This window comes from Ricinus communis, chromosome 1 (genome assembly GCF_019578655.1).
Source record: "Ricinus communis isolate WT05 ecotype wild-type chromosome 1, ASM1957865v1, whole genome shotgun sequence".
In the NCBI taxonomy this organism is placed as follows: Eukaryota; Viridiplantae; Streptophyta; class Magnoliopsida; order Malpighiales; family Euphorbiaceae; genus Ricinus; species Ricinus communis.
In genome coordinates, this window is record NC_063256.1 from 16,837,333 (window position 1) to 16,849,908 (window position 12,576).

General features: G+C 34.8%; 1 long non-coding RNA gene across 1 annotated transcript; it reads right to left on the minus strand.

The window, feature by feature from the left end:
* Window positions 1–4,884: 4,884 nt before the first annotated feature.
* LOC125369604 lies at window positions 4,885–6,612 on the minus strand. The gene is made up of 3 exons (XR_007215281.1): window positions 6,503–6,612; window positions 5,905–5,969; window positions 4,885–5,024 (listed from the first exon to the last, which is right to left on the minus strand). It is a non-coding gene; the product is annotated as an uncharacterized LOC125369604 (long non-coding RNA).
* Between the last annotated feature and the right edge of the window lie 5,964 nt (window positions 6,613–12,576).

Consider the following 12,576-nt stretch of genomic DNA (forward strand, 5'->3'; position numbering starts at 1 on the left):
AATCTCTTCAGGGGTAGTGTTATGCTAATACTTATACCATAAAAGGCCTAGATTAAAGCCTTTTGTTATATGATGAGTGCATCAGTAGTTCCCAGATATTGACCATCTTCTTTTCTTTCTTCAACTACTCTAATAATCCATTATCCCCTTCTTCAGACGCTTTCTCGACTTGTTTAAGCTCTTATACTCACGTATCTTCACCCTTATCTATTGGCTCGACTTCTTTGTTAGAGTTATTGTTTACCTAGAGATCCTTTGCCCTAGTGTCTTCTACTTCACACTCATACCTAGAACTATACCAGATGTCGATGGCCATAACTGACTTCTTTTTACCCTCCTTTCAAACTTCCAGAAGACAAGGCTCACAAGCCGTTTGATCATTGTCTGACCCTCAACCACTTGACATAATATCCTTAATCCAAATGCTAGGCGAAAGAGGTCTCGAATAACGAATCTTGAAATCAAATCAAAGGCTGCCTTACTAGGTCTTCACACTCATACTGAGAAAGTTGTTCAACTTGACACTCCCCATAGTCTATTAAGTCCTAGATCTCATGCCTGAGACAATTTCACTAATCTGTTACATGCCTGAAAGCTTGGTGATACTCATAATATTGCCCATTGTGAGGGGTTGGACTACTTGTTGGTGATTAGGGCTCGAGTTTCTTGCTCCATTTTAGAAGTTGTTCAACTTGACACTCCCCACAGTCTATTAAATCCTAGATCTCATGCCTGAGACAGTTGTACTGATCCGTTACATGCCCAAAAGCTTGGTAATACTCATAATATTTTCCATTGTAAGGGGTTGGACTGCCTTTTAGTAATTGGGGCTGGAGTTTCCTGCTCTATTTTAGATGTTGGAACACGATGGATAATGGTACCCCTAGCTCGGTGAAGGTTCCTTATGGGCTATTTGGCTTTGACTCTAGCTCAAGTTGTGATATGTCTTAGAAAGAGTTCATGACCTTCTCTTCATTGAATTCAGGGGTGATCATGGACACTTGGTTTGGGAGTAGTGTGTTATTGTAGTTTGGTAGGGAGTTTCTTCTAGTACTGGACTTGTCTGGGTCAGTTAGTTTTTCAGCATTGATGAGGTCTTGAATTTCATGTTTCAACTGGATGTAGTTATTTGTGTGGTGGCCGGGTGGAACTTATAGTAAGTGTTAGGTTTGTGGATGGGTGCATTAGGGTTAGGTGGGTTTTTCAGAGTGGTTGGATGGAGCATGCCATTATGTACTAACCTCTTAAATATCTTTGAGAAAGGTTGCTTGAAGTTGGATAACTTCCTTAGTTGCTAGACAACATTCACATCTAAAGTTCTGCTCCCTCCAGCCTGATAATTTGGCCTTCCGCCAATTTGCACGATTCTCCTCTTATCATTTTCTATTTTTTTGACCTGAAGCCCATCATCGTATAAGTCCATAAAAGTCTTCAAATTCATCATCTGAAGCCTTTCAACCGATCCAGGAAGAACATTTCGGACCACCATACAAACTTAGTCCTTTTTAGAGGGCTTATTTTTCATTAACCTGGACTTATTCCTCCATCTGGTAAAAAATATCGGAGAAGGACTCATTTGGCTTTTGTTTAGTGGACTCAAGGTCCCTAATAGATACTTCCAAATGAGTATTATAGTTATATTGCTTAACCAAAGACTTATACAAATCACGTCATTTAGCTTTGACGAACTTTTCAGACTATGATACCAAGGTCCTTCTAGCGATAATAAAAACAACTTGACAATTTGGGTCCTATTTAACTGAGCATTTCCCATGATAGTTACATATTGCTTTAGATGAACCTTCAAATCACCAGTCCTATTGAACATGTTCATCTCGGGCATTCTGAACTTTGCAGGCAGCTTATCTTTGTCTTTCAGCACCAATTCCTCGAAATCATAGGTCGGGTCCAAACTTTTGATTTCCAGCATGCCTTGCATCTTGTCAAGCCTAGCGCTCAAGCCATTTATAGCTTCATTAGTGGCAAGGGAAGTTTCCTTTTTGGCTTGGTCTAGTATGAGCTTATCATAATCCCAAAGATTCTAGGGCACTCTTCTCCTAACAAGGTCTTCAGCATTGACATTGGCAGCAGCTGCGGTAGCGGTAACAATTTCGGTGACAATTACAACCACATCAACAACCATAGAAGCAACTAGGGCAATCAGAGCAACAAGTGAGGCCTAATTTGCAGCCGTCCTAGCCAAAAGTTATTGGAGCTCTTCCTGAATCACACCCCTCAGATTATCGATGACAATATTCTTGAGGATTTCAACATCTTGTTCATTAGCTTTTTCGTTGTCCATTTCAAATGTAGCTTCAGTAACCTGTGAAAGCTTGATGTCTTGGCTTTTCAAGGAGCTCTAGCACGGTCCGGATTCTCGGGGAGCTAGGTATCTATATCATCTTGACTTGGTTTTGATTTCTCTATTTTTTTAAGAATATCGAGTCGAAATCTTCTCTTACTCGTATAGAATAGAACATTGAGCCAGACCTTGTTCATGTAAAACATGATGTATTTAGATCGAAAAAATCATACACTTTTATGAAACAATGTGCTATGGCTTAAATTCGTCTCATAGAATTACTTAGCTTAGATCCCTATGATTAGATACCATCTAACCCGGTGTGGCAAAACCCTTATATAGCTTCTTCAACTTTTCGATAAAGAGAAATATGATTAACAATAGTTTGAATGTATATACAAAGAATTTCCTTTTTATATTTCTTACTATTAGATAGCGTTCATAAATCTCATGGTAGGTACTCAAAGATTCATAGTGAACTTCGACAAGAGCTTCTCTTGAAGCAATAACGCATTGATCTAGTTGCCACTGGAGCCACAAAGGGGTTGCTTTATTTTTTTATGAAAATCTATTAATATATGCATAAGTCTAGCCATCAATATTTCTAAAATTAAATTTAGAATGCCTTTTTCAAGAAAGAAAGACCAAGATTCATTTTGCATCATATCTAAGGACTTTTTGGTTCGGGCCGAAGAAGCAATGTCGCTCGATCATTATTAAATAGACTGCAATCTTTTTCTATTCATGAGGATCCCACTATAGTGCTTTCTGATTCTAATAGGCTATTAACTATATCAAAATCATTCTCAACAAGTCTATAATAAATGATCCCATATTTTTCATCGGGTCCGAGTAGAGACCAAAGGTCTTGAGCAACCGATCCAGCAGAACAACTAAAGATAAAGAAGTAATGGTTAGGTTCCATTTGTATATTGGTGGAATATGACATATCCTAACCAAACCCTGTGCATGGGCTCGCCATCCACTTGTATGGTGTAGAGAGGCTTACTTGTCTTATAGTTTAGGTGCTTTATCCATTTTTGGTTTCATTGCTTGTTGCTTTTTTTGGTTCAATAATACGTTTACCCTAGTGAGTTTTATAGGCATACTGGACTAGAAGCTTCTCAAACTCAAGCTTTTACTTTTCTAGTTCGAGATCAACGTCCTGGGGCTAATGTGGGATATGCTCAAAGACCTATCGGGTTAGGTAAATATTTAATGCATTCACCTAATGAAGTAGTTATTTTTGAAGGTGAAACTATGCATTTTTTGGATCTTCATGCTCCTTGGTTAGAACCTCTAAGAGGTCTAAATGGCTAGGACTTGAGTAGGCTGAAAAAAGACATACAACTTTGGCAAGAACGTTGTTTCGTAGAATATATGACCTATGCACTTGTAGGTTCGTTAAATTCTGTAGGTGGCATAGCTATCAAAATCAATGCAGTCAATTATGTGTCTCCTAGAAGTTGGTTAGCTACCTCTCATTTTGGTTTAGGGGTTCTTCCTATTCGTAGGTCATTTATGGCACGTAGAAAAGGCTTGTGCAGCTGCAACAAGATTTGAAAAAGGAATTGATCGTGAATCCGAACCTATTCTTTCCATGACTCTTCTTAACTAACTGAGATAAGAGATTTAATAGTAAGGATGTTGCACAAGTATTTATAAGACTAAATCATCAACAGGTTCTCCCAGCACATTGAAAATTCATCCTATAGTCACCCTGTCGACTGGAACACTGAAAGGACCTCCCATGTCAATCATTTCCATTCCTCTCATTAGACTGTCTGTAGCACATGGCTTGAATCTTTAGTACTCTCTTATTTATTAAGCCGAAACTAGATCCTTCAACCAAAACGCCACCTAAACCTAAATTAAAAAAACTCCCATCTCATTTAAAATATGCATTCTTAGGTTAATGATTCTTATCCTGTGATTATTTCTTCTAACTTATTTGTTGCAGAGGAAGATAAGTTGCTGAGAGAATTAAGGACATGCATGACTGCAATAGCATGGTCTATTTCAGATATTAGAGGAATAGATTCATCCAGTTAGATGCATAAGATTTTGATGGAAGAGAACTATCGCCCCACTACTCAAAACCAAAGGCGTTTGAACCCCAATATGAAAGTTGTATGTAATGAGATTTTAAAACTACTTGATGCATGTATTATCTATTCTATTTCTGATAGTGCTTGGGTGAGCCCTGTACAAGTAGTGCCTAAGAAAGGAGGCACAATAATAGTTAAAAATGAAAATAATGAACTCATCCCAACTACGACGGTTAAAGGATGGAGAGTATGCATTGATTATAGAAAGTTGAATGCAATAACACGTAAGGATCATTTTCCTTTGCCATTTATTGATCGAATGATAGAGCGTCTATGTGACACCTGTAAAGGATGTCAAACATACATTGTATGCAAAGACTGATACATAACATATTTCTTAACTACTAACTTTTAACTCACAAATTATTATGTATAACAAAAACTATTTATATGAGTTATACATATCACACACCCAAAAGCTCACAACATTAATAGTACACTTTTTTTTTATATACACATAAAATGCTCCAAATTTATACATGATAATGAAATCCACTTGACATGTCACGTTCAAGAAAGAAAAACTGAGGGCGACCTCCTGCTGACCTACCTGACACAATGCTAGTGCGACAGATGCAAATGTTTCATCAAAACCAATTATAATTCTTCTAATCCTGAAAAAGAAATAATGCAGAGGAGTGAGCCTGCAACTCAGCAAAAGAATAACATAATTTCCTATGAAAAATAACACAATCAAACGTGTAGTATTATCAAACATCAAACCATTCGATATTTAATTATGACTTTATAGTGTTTACATAAACCTTGTCATAGTATTTTCTTTAGGACAGCAATGAACTTGTGAATTACATTTAATTCCATAATAATATATATATATATTTTTATTTTCATGGATCCCCATACGCATACAGCCAACCATAATCTTATGGGGAATTCCATATCGCATACAACCTTGCCTCATTCACAAGTAGTATTGCGTCCTTACAATCATCCAACCATAATTCTTATATATATATATATATATATATATATACCATTTAAATAACTAACATCTCCATAATATATAAGAAACCATAATAATACCTATGATATACCAAAAACATACCATATTCCAACATGGCATATTTAATAGTGCATTCAGAAATACACCAAAAATTCCACATTAGGAATTCCAAAACCATATTCTCCAGATCAGTAATATTATAAGTCTAGATTAATTTGAAACTGATTTTACATCAAATGGATGTGTATAGAAAGAGAAACATCAAAAATATTCTACCATGGTCAAGCTGTCAATAAAATTAAGCAACAGAAAGTATGATCCAGATTGGCCATCAAAACAGCAAAATCAAGCTTCCTCTATTTCTATAACATTTGTAAAGTACATTTCAAATTTTCTATAGCAATAAGTAGCACTCCATTTAGAGTTATAAAACTACAGATATGGCTAAATCAAATATACTGTTCATATTATAACAGGACACTCGAATTCACCATTCAACATTCATATAGAACATTAAGTTATTCACTTACCTTTGTTGCTCCCTTTCCTTTGCTTGAGCTTACTTGGGTGTCACCCTCATTCCAAATTGGTTTAGCTGAAATAGATCATAATTCACTTATTTTTAAACACCCAAAGTTAGTAGAATTTCATATAGCATGATAACATCACTAAACTCTCTACATATGTGTGGCTGCCAACTATGACAGAATTAATAGGGTGAATTTAAAAATCCACCAAAACTTCTATACAACAAATTTCATAGTGAAACTTTTCAGATCACTAACCTTATGTGTCTAATATAATTTAAAACTGATTTCGTTTCAATTGGAGGTGTATAGAGAAATATCCATACAAAACAATCCACCTTTCTCAGAACAAAGATGGAAACTGAACAATAAAATATATTCTCTTATTATACTAACATAGAGCCTGATTCAGATCGAGCTAAAGAAATAAAAGTTTTAGATGTCTCTTTAAAGTTTCTATATCATTAAAGAACACTTAATTTAAAGCTTCCTAGCTCAAGATATGATCAAAACAATAAGACTGAAAAAATAGGTCTTTAGAACTCGAATTTAATGTCTTCTAAACCCTAACTCAATTCAAAAAAATATTAAAATTACTTACCAAATAAACCTCTAAAGCCTTTGTAGATGAAGATTAAGATAAAAAATGGATTCGAAACCTCCAAATTCCACTTGAAAATTCAGTTTTCTCTTTTTTTTTGAAGAAGAAGAAGAAGAAGAAGAAAGAAAGAAGAAGGAAGAAGAACTACCATCTTTTCTTTCTTCTTCCCCTTTTCTATCATATTAATAATATTTTTTTAGGTTCAATTAACCCCTTAATTTTTTTGCCATTAATCAACTCAGTCCCTTAACTTTCTAATTCTTATTATAGACTTAATTGTAACATTTATAATATTCTTCTATTTGTCATTAGCACTAATACTATACATATCTCATGCATTTCTCATATCTATATGATATGCATGTTATAAAAATAAATGCAAATGCATTAGGTAGGCATTACAGTCTAGTAGATTATTGATGGTTATTCAGGTTATAACCAGATAACTATTGACTTCGAGGATCAGGAAAAGACCACTTTCACATGTCCTTATGGTGCCTTTGTGAACTATAGGTTGCCATTTGGTCTATATAATGCTCCTGCTACCTTTCAACATTTTATAATGTCAATCTTTCTTGGTATGGTAGAGAATATTATAGAAATTTTTATGGATGATTTTTATGTATTTGGTTCTTCTTTTGATACGTGTTAACTAGCTTAGAGTTTTGCAGAGATGTGAGGAAATCAACCCGATACTTAGCTAGAAGAAATGCCATTTTATAGTGCAAGAAGGAATTATGTTAGGACATAAGATTTCTGAAGAGGAAGTTGAGGTGGATAGAGCAAAAATTGAAGTGATTGAGAAATTACCTCCTCCTAATTGTCTGAAAGCTACTAGGAGGTTTCTTAGACATGTAGGATTCTATAGGAGGTTCATTAAGGATTTTCAAAAATCTCAAAGCCGTTATGTGCCTTACTTATGAAAGACATACCTTTTGTTTGTCTTGAAGCTTTTGACAAGTTAAAGAAAGCTTTAATTTATGCACCTATAATAACTCCACCTAACTGAGACTTACTTTTTAAACTTATGTGTGATGCAAGTGACTTTGCATTAGGAGTTGTACTAGGACAAAGGAGAGATAAGAGATTGCAAGTGATGTATTATGCGAGCGAAATGTTAAAAGATGCTCAAGTTAATTGTATTACTACTGAAAAAGAGTTATTAACTATTATTTATGCTTTTGACAAATTTCGCTCTTATCTTGTAGGTTCCAAACCATTGTTTATACAGATCATTCAATGATTAAATACCTCCTTACTAAGGAGGATGCTAAACCGCAACTAATTCACTGGGTTATTTTACTGCAGAAATTTGATTTTGAGATCCATGATAAGAAGGGATGTGAGAATTTACTGGCAAACTACTTATTGAGACTAGTGACTAATAGCAATGATGACGATGAGGAAATCATTAATGATGAGTTTCCAGATGAGGAATTATAGGTGGTAAAAGATATCTCTACACCATGGTTTATTGATATTGTTAACTATTTGGTGTCTAATATATCCCTACATGATTTAAACCATCATCAAAGAAAAAAATTCCTAGCTAACATTAAATTTTATATGTGGATGGACTATTATTTTTTAGGAGATGCGTAGATGGGATAGTCTGAAGATGTACTCTAGGAGAGGAAATGGTGCAAGTTATTCAATATTGTCACTCCTCGTATGGTGGGCATCATGAAGCTGACAAATGGTGATCAAGGTACTTCAAAGTGGATTTTATTGGCCGACATTATTCAAAGATGCTAAAAGCTTTTGTATAACATGCAATAGATGTCAACGAACTAGAAACATGGGAAGGAAGAAGAAGATGCCTCAACAAAGCATTCTTGATGTTGGGATGTTTGATTTTTGGGGATTGGACTTTATGGGACCTTTTCCGTCATCATGTGGTAACCAATACATTCTTGTAGCGGTTGACTATGTTTCCAAGTTGGTAGAAGTAATAACATTGCTAGATAACATAGCTAACAATATGGTGAGGATTATGAAAAGAAATATATTTTGTCGCTTTGGTGTTCCTAGGTCCATTATGAGTAACAATGGAGTTCATTTTTAGAATGCTCAGTTCAAATATCTCTTGGTTAAGTATGGATGTCACCATAAGACAGTCACAACATACCACCCCAAACTAGTGGTCAGGTGGAGATATCCAATAGAGAGATTAAGCAAATTTTAGAGAAAACAGTAAACTCTTCAATAAGGAATTGGGCAATGAAATTAAATTACACATTATGGGCATATAGAACAATTTATAAGACACCTTTAAGGATGTTACCCTATAGGTTAGTCTGCAGGAAAACATGCCATTTGCCTTTAGAATTAGAGCATCACACATATTGGGTAGTAAAGAAGTTGAACTATGATTTCAAAGTTGTAATGAGAAGAGATTGTTACAATTGAATGAACTTGAGGAAATACGGCATGACTTATACGACAATGCGCACATTTATAAGGAGCGTACAAAGGCATGGCATGATAAAAGAATTACTAATAGAGAGTTTCTTGTTGGTCAAAATGTTTAACTGTGTTTCAAATTGTTTCCAGGTAAACTAAAGTCTAGATGGTCGGGACCCTTCAGAATTACCAAAGTGCATCCATATGGTACCATAGAGATACAAGGAGAGGAATGCAGCCCATTTGTGGTGAATGGCTAAAGACTGAAGCATTATCTTGAGGAGAAATTATAGTTGTAGCTCATAAGATATCCTTTACCAACTGACACAAGCAACATAATGTCTAGCTCAAGACATTAACTTGAACGCTTATTGGGAGACAAACCTATTTTTATTTCAAGAATCTACTTTATGTCAGTTTTATTTTTATTTTTTAGGAAAGTTAATGTATCTTATATTCTGTAAATATAATTAAAATGGTGTTGGGAAAATTTCAAATTTTAAGGAGCAGTTCACAATTGGTAACAAGTTTTTCTTTATCACTTGCACACTATATCATTGATATTTGTGTGATAGATGACCATTTCTAAGTATAACCATGTCGTACATTGAGTGCATCACCTTGTTATCTCCTTTTTCCTTTAAATTTACATATATTTAGAATGCAAACATGGTTTAGTTCCTAAACTAGCCCTACGACGGGTCCTAGGAAGCTTTTAGACCATGAGTCGGTTGAGGATTAAAAGTTAATGGTCGTTTATGATGAACTAGTCCTAAGACTGACCCTATCTAATTTGACAACATAACCGATTCAGTAACCGGTCCACATTGGATATTAGGTGAAAAATTGGTTTTAAACAGGCTCTAAGCTTGATTCACACAAATTTTAAGTCCATAACAATTCTGAAGGGATCAAATGATGGTTTTTGGCTTCTAAAGGGTTAGAAAAAGTTAGTAGTTGTGTTTTAGTTTTTTTCTTTTTATTTTAGGATTAGAAGTTATAGTTTTAATACATAAATAGAACTTCTAATCATAGTTCAATTAGTTTTCTAACTCTAGTAAGAATTAGAACTCCTAGGATTTACTTTATAAATAAACCCCCCTCTACACATTGGATACTATTATTCTTTATACCTACACACAGCCATGAGTTCTAAGGAAGATAATGTGTATGAAATCACATCATCACCATCACCATTACCACTTCACTTTAGGCAAACATGACCATCACCATGTTAAAAAAGATCTCCAATGCCCTATCCCACTAAGTTTATGAAGCGAGACTTTTTCAAACCTTGCCTTTCATCCTTTAGAAATTGGACAGCACATCATAGAAAAAGAAATCCATGGGATCCAAGGCCATAAGAGATAACTACCATGTTAGCTTATCAAAGGACATATCCTAAGTCCAATGAGTATAAATTCTCTTTGGAGGAAATAGTGGAGAATGAAGAAAGGGAAAGAACTTTTCAAGAAGAATATCTTATCGAGGAAAATACTTTGGATGAGGCACAAGATCTGAAAATAGCATAGAGGGTGATCTTAGTGAACCTAGTAATTAGGAAGGAAAGGAGGGTACTCCGCCTCTAAAAAGAGCTAGATGACGCCTTAGGAAACATGCCCGTGTCACCTCTACACCAAAAAGAGGACGAGGATGTTCAAAGAAGGTGGGACAACCTTCTATGATTAAGAGGGAAAAAGGACGCCTAAGAAAGTATTTTTGAAATTATTAGATGCTAGGATTGGATTTAATTTTGGATTAGTTAAATTAGTTTCTTTGTACTAGTTAGATTTAGTTATTTTCTTAGATTTTGATTTAAATCTTTGGATTTTTGTTATTTTGCTTTTAACTATTAATAAAATTCATTTATTTTTATGTGAATTTCATTGATTTTTATTTTATTAAATTAGATTTATTACATGTGTATATGTAAATTAGTAAAATTTTATAAAAATCCAAGAAAAGTGCATGATGAGGTGAATTGGCCCTACGATCGGTCCTCAGTACACAAAACATCCAGAACCAGTAGTAGAGCCTGTCTAGAACAGTAGACTCATAGAAGATAGGGCATCAACCAACCCATGAACTGGCCCTGTGTTGAACTCTGAACTGGTTCAGGACGGAAGAAAGGAAATAAAAGGTGCTTAAAACACCTTTTCTCTCACTTCCCTACAATTTCTTCATCATTTTCAACCTAAACACATATTCTCTCAACCTAAGACTCAAAATCACTCAATCTCTCCCCATTTTCCTAAAATTAAAACTCGAATCTATACTTCTAAACACATCTAGTTCACTTTTAAGCTAAGATTATCAACATTTGAAGTAATAACAAGAAGAACATCAAGGAAGGAATTTCTCCTTCTACTCTTTGGGTTATTGTTTATTCTCACCTTGAAGTAAGTGGGTCTTTCACTTTTCTTCTAGATTAGAGCTAATTTGTGAATTTGGCATGTATTGAGGTAATTAGGTTTAATTGAGAAAAATTGGGAGATTGAATAGTGAATATTTGCAATTGGTGCTCTGATTGAATGGTTTAGATTGAATTCGTTATTGGGCATTGTGAATTGAAGCATAATCTCAAGTAATTGGAATATTAGAGTATGAAAACATGCCTAGGGAGAAGAATAGAGGAAAGAAATCAAAGGCAAGTTCTAGTAGTAGAGATTTAGTAACCCTCAATGATCTTGAGAGTTTACTACTAGAGTACATGAAACAGGTTTAATAGGAGGGCTAACAATCATATTATTATGGAGAAGGCTTTAATACCCAAATTGAAACTCTTTTCAGTTTAGGTGAGGCTTTTCGAAATATTAATTAGGACAAGGTGCTAGAGATTTCCAATTACTATTATCCTGAGCTAGTTAAGCAATTTTATGCTAATATCAGAGAAAACTATGATAAGAATTTAGCCTTTATTTCTACTTGGGTAAAAGAGACTAGAATGACAATTACAAAAAATTATCTTGTAGGAACCTTGAATGTATCTGCAGTTGGACTAACTTTTCACCTAATTAGAGATTCGATAGTTTCTGATGTAAATTGGAAAATTAGTGTAAAGGGCGACAATTTATTCTATGTAAGTCATTATCCATTAAAGAGCGCTTAATAGTCTATTTACTAAGCTACAATGTCATGCCAAAAGCCAGTAGGCTAAATAAGGCTAGATTTTCTAATATGTACATAATGGATAAGATGTTCCATGGGTTTAAGGGAATGGTCTAAGGAATCCCTCTTATTCCAATTCTAATATAGCACATAAGAGAGGTAGTAAGATCGAAAAGAATGGAAAAGGCATTCATCTACCCTAGATTGATCACCAAGCTTATTGAAGACTTAGTATGGATGTGGAAGGAGCGAAAAAGTGATGAGTACATCTGCAGATGAGTTGACTGAGAGTAACTTATAGAACATAGGTTACAGGAAAATTAGAGGAATTTGTAGGAATCTAGATAGGGATCCTTTGAGAGAAGGAGAGGAAGAAAAGAGAAAAGTGGAGAAGAAGGAGGAAATAATGAGATAGAAAAAGAATCAAATGAAGCTCCCCCAGCAGAGGACCCTCAGGTAGCCCCTCCTGCTGAGGCACCTAATTAAGGAAGAAGTGCAAGACCAAGACAATCACTTACTACAATGAATTTTTGGGTAGTTGTAGGGGATTGGGGAGGGATGTA